Source organism: Macaca nemestrina, chromosome 14, assembly GCF_043159975.1.
Source record: "Macaca nemestrina isolate mMacNem1 chromosome 14, mMacNem.hap1, whole genome shotgun sequence".
In the NCBI taxonomy this organism is placed as follows: domain Eukaryota; kingdom Metazoa; phylum Chordata; class Mammalia; order Primates; family Cercopithecidae; genus Macaca; species Macaca nemestrina.
This window is the reverse complement of record NC_092138.1, coordinates 106,458,959-106,469,085: the sequence shown is the minus strand read 5'-3', so window position 1 is coordinate 106,469,085 and position 10,127 is coordinate 106,458,959.

Genomic DNA, 10,127 nt, shown 5'->3' with positions numbered 1-10,127 from the left:
TGCGGAGTTCCCTGGCCTCACCTGTCCACCGCTCCTCGGTGCCGCCACCTTTCCCCTGCTCCCCAAGGTGTGTCCATTTCTGAATTTCCCTTCTCCAGACCTGTGACCATGCCATCCCTCCTGCCTGGACTGCCTCCCAGTCTCTCAGTAGTACCTCCTCCAGGTTTAGCCTGCGGTTCCTGCTGGTGGGTGTGCCGCAGCCAGGCGCTGTGCTCAGCGGGGATACCCTAACCCTGGGTGATCTGGGGGTGACTCCCGTCAACCTGGGGGACTCCGCCGGCAGGGAAGAGCCTCCTGGGTCTCTTGGCATTACACAAATGTGCCTGAGGAAACACGGTGTCCTGACACCCGGCCTTCTGCCACCTGGTGACGGCATCTGAGCCATCACCCGTGATCATTCACCCCTTTTCCCTCTTTCAGACAGCACGAAAATCCAACATGCCCCTCACCGGAGGACTCGGAGGCTCCCGCGTTTTGGACTCTGAAAAGCACTCCCTCGTTCACGTCTGCCTGGATTCGCGCCCTCAAGCCCCCAGCCCACTTTTCTTGCTCTCCAAACACTCGTTGAGGCCAGAGAGGGAGATGCGAAGTTTGCCCACCACTGCACGTCCGTCCTCTGCGAGGCGCCAATGGGCCTGAGTCAGGGGCCTCCCCTTCACCCGCTGGTCCCTCCCCTGTTCCCAGCTCCAGTTCCTCACCCTCTTTGCCTGGCCTGGCGCCTGTGGCTGTTCACCGTCTGCGAGGCGTCTGCGGGGACTGAAGTCCCGGAGGCGACGGCTGGCTCTGGCTGGTACCAGGAGATCCCGCCCCTCGACCCAGGAGACCCCGCCCCTCGGTCACGCCCCCTTCCGCTCCCCACCCCGCCCTCTTGGGCCCCCCACCCAGCCCAGCCAGCCAGAGACCTGCCTCTAGATGGGCGGGAGGAGACCTTCAGTCCCTCGCCCCGGGCCTGTTGTCACTACCTTCCCCAAACACACTGGTTAAAGTCACCCGATTAGAAGGGGCCACCTGTGAGACTTGGATCCAGAGCAAACTAGTGGAAGCTGAAGGGTCTTTGGGCTCCCCAGGCCCCTTGGAGGCCGGGATGGTGGGGGAGGAGGGAGCGCTCAGTGTCAGGCCTACTGCCTGCCCGGGGCCGGCTCCCTACAGGACGCTTCTCCTATACTTTCCACCTGCTGCGAGGAAGGGCTGGGGGCGGGCATACCCATTTTCCAGAGGGGAACTGAGGGCTCTCACCCCGGCTTAGGCCAGTGGCCAGTGGCAGAGCTGGGCCTTGAACCTGGCTTTCTGGATCTTCATCCAGGCCATTCTAAAGGTACTGCAGGGATGGCAGAGAGGGCCTGTCTGGGGGAAGGGAATAGGGGCAGAGCCAGGGCCAGGGCTGCAGAGGGAGGCTGAGGAGTTGGGGGGATGCAGAGGCAAAGATCCCCCATGGAAATGTGGAGTAGGGACTGGGGGCATACCGTCCTGGCCTCGGTAGCAGGGATGCCTGGTTAGGAGGGAGGTTAGACTGAGTGACCCCAGGGCCCAGGCTTTGGGGGCAGATAGATCCATCCAAGTTCATCCAAGTTCATGTTGACTCTGACCTAAGGCATGACACCTGATTTCTCCAAGCCAGTTTCCTCATCTGTAATGCGTGGTTGTTAAATAGTCCATAACTCATGGAGGTGCTGTGAGATTTAAGTGACTTTGACTTAACATGTACCAAGCCCGTAGCTAATACATGGTGCCTGGCACACAGTCCACTTATCATTCTTGTCAAAACTCACTTAAAAGCTATCCTGCTAGGCTGGGTGCCATGGCTCATGCCTGCAGTCATAGCACTTTGGGAGGCTGAGATGGGAGGCTAGTGGAGGTCAGGAGTTTGAGACCAACCCGGGCAACATTGGGAGACCCTGCCCTGTGTCTACAAAAATTTAAAAATTAGCTGGGTGTGGTGGTGCACACCTGGAGTCCCAGCTACTTGGGAGGCTGCAGTGTGAGGATCGCTTGAGCCTGGAAGGTTGAAGATGCAGTGAGCCATTACCATCCCACTGCATTCCAGCCTGGGTGACAGAGCGAGACTCTGTCCTCCCCCTCAAAAAAAAGCCTGCTGGCAACAATTTTTGTTTTATTTTTATTCTATATATAGAGAGAGACAGGGTCTTGCTCTTGTGATGGTTTATTTTAAGAAGAAGGAGGGTAATCAATATATACCAAAGGAAGATATATTGGTGGGTTTCTCTGGGTTTGATAATTTTCAAATTAAAAATTGGGAGACAAGAGGCCTCTGCTTGGGGCAGAGCTCGGAGCATTTCCCAGGTTCCTGGTCCAGCAAAACGTGGGCAGGACTTAGTTCTCTCCTGTTTGCGACCCGCCCACTTCCCACCCAGTCCCAGTTTCCAGAGCCAGTGAGAAGTGCAGGAAGGAGAGGCCCAAGATGACAAGTGCGGGAAGGAGAGGCCCAAGCTTCATGAAGCCCCACTCTGCTTGGCCCTGGCTGGGCCTTCCTACACTTGCACCATCTCACTCAAGGCAGGGATTCTTAGGAGCCCATCTTCTGCATGCGCAAACTGAGCCCAGAGAGGAGAATAGACTGGCCCAAGGTCACAAAGCAAGGAAGGAGTGGGCTGCAGGACAGCCTCCGGACCCCGACGCTGCCAGTCTCCCTTGTGTGGCTTCCGGCCCTCCTCACCGTGCCTTTCCTGTCCCACCCCAAATCTCTTTCTGTATCTTAAGCAACCACCTTCCCATCTTTGGTGATGCCCCTGCCCTGGCGCCTCCAGCCCAACTCCCTCCCTTCCAGGGGATCACATTTTCCAGGAGTCACTCCTGAAGATGATCAAGCACCATGGAGGGGCAGGGCATCCATGGACCCCGATTTGTGGTCCCTGAGCGGTTGGGACTGGTTTGGGCCACGGCTGGCCTAATCTCCCCTCCGCAGAGCCTGGGCATTGTCCAGCTGGCAGCCAAGGGCCATCCATCCGCTTTACAGAGGGCAGCTTTGACAAGCTGCTTGTTTCCAAGGACAAAGCCTGCAGGCTGTGGGTAGGCGATAGCCACTGCAGACCTCGGGCTCATTGCCTGGGTACAGGGGGTGGGGAGCCTGAGGTCTGCCAGGACCCAAGGGATCCTCGAGGGTGGCCTGAGGACATTGGGTCCTCACTCTTGGCCCCTCAGCCAAACCCCCCATAGCCCAGGGCCAGGAATTTTGGAAGGAAGAGCCAGCCACTGGGATGTTTTCACTTTGGGGTCACCCTGATCCCCCCAGAATTGAGGCTTGGCCATCAACCAGCTTTTATGTGACCCAGGCATTGTCTCTTTACTCTGTTTCTTTTCTACAGAATGTTGAGAATCACCTCTTTCTCTCGGGGACATAAAGCATGGCTGTGAGAAGAGATTTGTGAGTGTTGGGGTCACTGTCGTTTTTCTCTGAGCGGGCTTGGCTCCCGCTCTGTAGACAAAGTGGGATCCCTTCCCCTCCCTCACGCCCCTACAAACTTTGGGCCTCGAGAATCCGGGATGGGCCCAGAACCAGCACTGGTACAGCCTTCTCTTTGGCCTGCTCCAACCCCTCTCCCACACAGCAGTCGGGCTGATCTTCCTAAAATTTCCATCTATTCAGCTTACATTAAAAAAAAATAGGCTGGGCGCGGTGGCTCAAGCCTGTAATCCGAGCACTTTGGGAGGCCGAGACAGGCGGATCACGAGGTCAGGAGATCAAGACCATCCTGGCTAACATCGTGAAACCCCGTCTCTACTAAAAAAATACAAAAAAAAAAAAAAAAAAAAAAAACTAGCCGGGCATGGTAGCAGGTGCCTGTAGTCCCAGTTACTCTGGAGGCTGAGGCAGGAGAATGGCATGAACCCGGGAGGCGGAGCTTGCAGTGAGCTGAGATCCGGCCACTGCACTGTAGCCTGGGCGACAGAGCGAGACTCCGTCTCTAAATAAATAAATAAAATAAAATAAAATAAAATAAAATAAAATAAAATAAAATAAAAAAATAATAATAATAACATTTCTATCTGATTTTGTCTCTCCCCTGCTCAAAATCCTTCTGTGGCTCCCTAGTGCCTCCAGGAGAAAGTCCACCTTTCCTCCCATGGCTCACCCAGTCTACCCAGCTGTGGCTCCTTCACTGTGCCCCTTCCCCTTACCTTCCAGCCAGAGTGAAATCCCCAGGCCTTTGTGTGCGCCATTCCCTCCGCTTAGAACTAGGCAGAACTGGTCTTTTCTGGTTCATTTCCACTTATCCTTCAAGTTTCTAGGGTGCTTTCCCTGATCTCTGCTTAAACTGGCTCAGGAATCCCCTGATCTCCGCAAATATCACGAACTTGTCCACCCGCCTGCCCCCAGCACCCAGGTTACGTTTGACAAAGTGAGCGCTTTGGAATGCTCCAACAGACCTAGTCACACCCAGACAGATGCCTTGCGTGTGTGTTTGAGGGTGGTGGTGCTGGGGACAGTGGGAAGGGACTCTGCCTCATGGACCCCCAAGGCCTGACACCTGCACTGCTGCTTGTGGCCACCGGAGGGCGAAACAACGATTTTGTGCCAACCTGCGGCTGGCCCCTCCTCAGCCTGGGAGAAAAGAGAAGCCCCTCCCCCCCACCCCCACCTGTCCCCACCTGTCACTGGGGCAGCTCCGGAAGTAAAACATGGAAGCAGCTGGTGCAGTGGCCTTGAGCTGGGAGTCAGAACCAATGCCTACCCTCAACCCCCATTCCAGGCCCCTCTCTGCCACCAACCAGTGTAGAGACCTGAATAAGTCACGTCTCTGCTGTTGGTTTCAGATAATCTGTGACGTGCCTGACCTGGAGTCTGGCACACAGCAGGTGCCCAGTAAATACCTATTTGGCGGGGCGCGATGACTCAACGTCTATAACCCCAGCACTTTGGGAGGCCGAGGAGGGTGGATCACCTGAAGTCAGGTGTTTGATACCATCCTGGCCAACATGGCGGAATCCTGTCTCTACTAAAAATACAGAAGTTAGCTGGTTGTGGTGGCGCATGGCTGTAATCCCAGCTACTGGCGAGGCTGAGGCAGGAGAACCTAGGAGGCGGAGGTTGCAGTGAGCCGAGATCATGCCACCACACTCCAGCCTGAGCAACAGAGTCTCAAATAATACATACAGTCTCAAAATAATACACACATACACACATACATGCATACATACTATTTGTATTAGGAGGAGAAAACCAAGAACCAGAGAAAAGAAGGGAAGGGACCTGTGGCCACATAGCAAGGCCATGGCACAGCCTGTCTCCTTTGCTTTCCTCACACAGCCCCGTCCAACCCATCTCTTTTCTTAAACCTAAAAAATGTTTTCAGCAGGGTGTGGTGGCTCATGCCTATAATCCCAGCAATTTGGGAGGTTGAGATGGGAGGGTTGCTTGAGCTCGGGAGTTTGAGGCTGCAGTGAGCCACTGTACTCCAGCCTGGGTGACACAGTGAGACCCCATCTCTTTCTTTCTTTTTTTTTTGTTTTGAGACGGAGTCTCGCTCTGTCGCCCAGGCTGGAGTGCAGTGGTGTGATCTCCACTCACTGCAAGCTCCACCTCCCAGGTTCACGCCATTCTCCTGCCTCAGCCTCCTGTGTAGCTGGGACTACAGGCGCCCGCCACCACGCCCGGCTAATTTTTTGTGTTTTTAGTAGAGATGGGGTTTCACAGTGTTAGCCAGGATGGCCTCGATCTCCTGACCTCGTGATCCACCCATCTCGGCCTCCCAAAGTGCTGGGAATTACAGGCGTGAGCCACCGCGCCTGGCCGACCCCATCTCTTTCTGTATTTTTTCACCTCTACCTGATGTGACTGAGTAACTCCTGGGGTACATCACCTCTTTGAGGTGATGGAAATGTTCTAAAGTTGATTATGCTGATGGTTGGTTGCCCAGCTGTGAACGCAGTGAAAACATTGAGCTGTACGCTTTAAATGGGCAAGTTATATGTGAATTATATTTCAATAAAGCTCTGTGCCCCACCCAAATCTCCTGTCAAATTGTAATTCATCATGTTGGAGGAGAGGCCTGGTGGGAGGTGACTGGATCACGGGGGCGGATCCTTCATAAATGGTGTGGCACCATCCCTTTGGTGCTGTTCTTGTGATAGAGTTCTCATGAGATCTGGGTCTTTAAAAGTGTCTAGCACTGGCCAGGTGCGGTGGTTCACGCCTGTAATCCCAGCACTTTGGGAGGCCGAGGCGGGTGGATCACCTGAGGTCAGGAGTTCAAGACCAGCCTGTCCAACATGGTGAAACTCTGTCTTTACTAAAAATACAGGTGGCGGGTGCCTGTAATCCCAGCTACTCAGGAGGCTGAGGCAGGAGAATTGCTCGAACCCGGGAGGTGGAGGTTGCAGTGAGCCGAGATCGTGCCACTACACTCCAGCCTGGGCGACAAGAGCAAAACTTTGTCTCAAAAACAAAACAAAACAAAACAAAACAAAAAAAGTATCTAGCACTTCCCCCCTCTCTCTTTCTTGGTCCTGCCTCTGCCATGTAAAACACTTGCTTCTGATTTGCCCTATGCCATCAGTAAAAGCTCCCTGAGGCCTCCCAGAAGCAGAAGCTGCCGTGCTTTTCTCTACGGCCTGCGGAACTGTGAGCCAATTAAACCTCTTTCCTTTTTTTCTTTTTCTTTTTCTTTTTTCTTTTTTCCCCACTCTGTCACCCAGCCTGGAGTGCAGTGGTACAAACATGGCTCACTGCAGCCTCGACCTCCCAGGCTCAAGCAATCCTTCCACCTCAGCCTCCCAAGTAGCTGGGACTACAGGTGCATGCCACCACACTTGTCTAATTTTTTTTTTTTTTTTTTTTTTTTTTTTTTGTAGAAATGGGGTTTTGCTATGTTGCCTAGGCTGGTCTTAAACTCCTGAGTTCAAATGATCTTTCTGCCTTGGCCTCCCAAAGCGCTAGGAATACAGGTGTGAACCAATGCACCCAGCCTAAACCTCTTTTTTTTCTTTTCTTTTTTTTTTTTTTGAGACGGAGTCTCGCTCTGTCTCCCAGGCTGGAGTGCAGTGGCCGGATCTCAGCTCACTGCAAGCTCCGCCTCCCGGGTCCACCCCATTCTCCTGCCTCAGCCTCCCGAGTAGCTGGGACTACAGGCGCCCGCCACCTCACCCGGCTAGTTTTTTTTTTGTATTTTTTAGTAGAGACGGGGTTTCACTGTGTTAGCCAGGATGGTCTCGATCTCCTGACCTCATGATCCACCCGTCTCGGCCTCCCAAAGTGCTGGGATTACAGGCTTGAGCCACCGCGCCCGGCCCTCTTTTCTTTATAATCATCCAGTCTCAGATATTTCTTTATTGTAGTGTGAGAATGAACTAATGCAAGCAATACTGTGGAAGAGAAACACTGAACTTGTTTGGGAGGCTGAGGCAGGTAGATCACCTAAGGTCACTAGTACAAGACCAGCCTGGCCAACATGGTGAAACTCCATCTCTACTAAAAATACAAAAATTAGCCAGGTGTGGTGGTGGGCACCTGTAATCCCAGCTACTCGGGAGACTGAGGCAGAAGAATCGCTTGAACCTGGGAGGTGAAGTTTGCAGCGAGCTGAGATCGTGCCACTGCACTCCAGCTTGGATGACAGAGCAAGACTCCGTCTCAAAAAAAAAAAAAAAAAAAAAAAAAAAAAGAAAAGAAAAGAAAAGAAAAGAAAAGAAAAAAGAAAAACACGAAACTTGGAATTAGAGGCCCTGCCTCTTAGAAGCTACATGAACTTCTTGAGCTCCAGTTCTGTCATCTGTGACTTGGGACCCTATTCCCTTCCCCACCTGCCTCCCAGGGAGCAATCAAATGAAGGAGTTGAGTTGTAATATGCCCAGAGTTGATACCAGTCTCAGCATGGCCATGCCTATAAGAGCGAATCTCTTACTCCAGATAACAAACAAATATTTCACCAAATAAAGAAGTGAACAAATACTTCACCAATACAAAATAAAGTAAAAAAGTTAGAAGTGAAACACAAATACAAAGTGAAAAATACATGGGGAAAAACGTTCTTCCTTAGTTTTCATCATAGGAATAAAAACAATAGCATTTTTATTAAATCAGGTCCTGCCCATGTTTTGCTGGCCCAGGAAGCTGGGAAAGGCTCCAAGCTCTGCCCTAGGCAGAGACAGACCTCTTGTCTCCCAATTTTTAATTTGAAAATTATCAAACCCAGAGAAAAGCTGCAAGAATAGCACATGGAACACCAATATATCTTCCCGATTCCTCTCCTTCTTCTTAAAATAAACCATCATAAGATGGTATCATTTTATGATATGAATTTGGTGAAAACCTTTTTAAAATCATAAAACTCTGTGCTGGCACAGTTGGGGTGAACTCAATACACTGAAGTAGAGCTACATGGAAAATAGCACAACCCTCTTGAAATCAAGACAGTAATGTATTAAGAGCACCAACAAATGTTAAAATCCTTGACCCAGCCAGGCGTGGGGGCTCACGCCAGTAATCCCAGCACGTTGGGAGGCCAAGGCGGGCAGGTCACCTGAAGTCGGGGGTTCAAGACCAGCCTGACCGATATGAGGAACCCTGTCTTTATTTAAAAAAAATAATAATAATACAAAATTATCCGGGCGTGGTGGCACATACCTGTAATTCCAGCTACTCGGGAGGCTGAGGCAGGAGAATCGCTTGAACCTGGAGGCAGAGGTTGCAGTGAGCCGAGATCGCACCATTGCACTCCAGCCTGGGCAACAAGAGTGAAACCCCATCTCAATGAAACAACAACAAAAAAAATTCTTGACCCAAATAATTGTACTCCATGGAAAATACTTGCTGCATGAAGATATTCATCATAACATTATGTATAATATTTTAAAAATTGGAAGGGACATAAATGTCCAACAAATACATCAGAACTCATCCACTTGAAGAAATACTAAGCCATTAATGAGAATTATAGAAACGACCTAGTGATAAGGAAACTGCAAATGATCTAAATAGTAAAAGAAAAAAGTAGAAACAAAAATTATGTATTGTATAATTGCAACTAAGTACAACTTTATGTAGATTGGCAGATACTGTTGGTGCCTGCCCAGCATTCGTTCTCACCGCCCTTCTTCTTTGTCCAGAAACGCTTGCTTTATAGCCTCCCATGCAGTTGTGGGTAGTCACGTTACCGCTGAGATGTAAACCAAAGTCTCCTGGGGAATTTAGGGAACTATTTTGCTTTCTTGTGAAAAGGGGTTGTTGGCTGGGCACAGTGGCTCATGCCTGTAACCCTGTAATCTCAGCAATTTGGAGGCCAAGGCAGGAGGGTCGCTTGAGCCCAGGAGTTCAAGACCAGCCTGAGCAACATAGCAAGAGCCCATCTTTACGAAAAATGTTTAAAAAATTGCAAGGTATGGTGGCGCATGCCTGTAGTCCCAGTTACTTGGGAGGCTGAGGTGGGAGGATTCCTTGAGCCTAAGAGATGCAGGCTGCAGTAAGCCGTGATGGTGCCACTGCACTCCAGTCTGCATGACAGAGCAAGACTCTGTCTCAAAAAAAAAAAAAAAAAAAAAGAGAGAGAGAGAGATTGTCACAGTTTTCACTATCCCCTTCCCTCTCTTCCTTCTGCCTTGAATGCATGTGAGATGGCTGGAGCTGCAGCAGCCTTTCTGTGTCCATGAGGCACTAAGTATGTCAAAAAGGATAGTGGAGCAGCATGATTGAAAGACCCTGAGTCTGTGACATCACTGAGCTGCTCTCCAATCTGGAGACCACCTACCACCGTTTTTTTGGTATGTGAGGAAAAGAAGCCCCCATTTATTTAATGCATGGTGGTTGTTACTTGAAACTGACAGCATTCCTAACTAATGCATGCACAAAGACTTAAAAATACAGTGAACGGTGCACAAGATTTGGAGTCGGACAAACTGGGGTTCAGATCCCATTTCTCCCACTCTCTTATTGTGTGATTTAAGCCGAGTCACTTCCCCTGTGAGTCTCTGTTCCCTCAACTTTATTTTTATTTTATTTTTTGAGACAGAGTCTGGGCACTCTGTTGCCCAGGCTGGAGTGCAGTGGTGCGATCTTGGTTCAGTGCAACCTCCGCCTCCCAGGCTCAAGCGATTCTCCTGCCTCAGCCTCCCAAGTAGCTAGGGATTACACACACATGCTATGGTGCCTGGCTAATTTTTGTATTTTTAGTAGA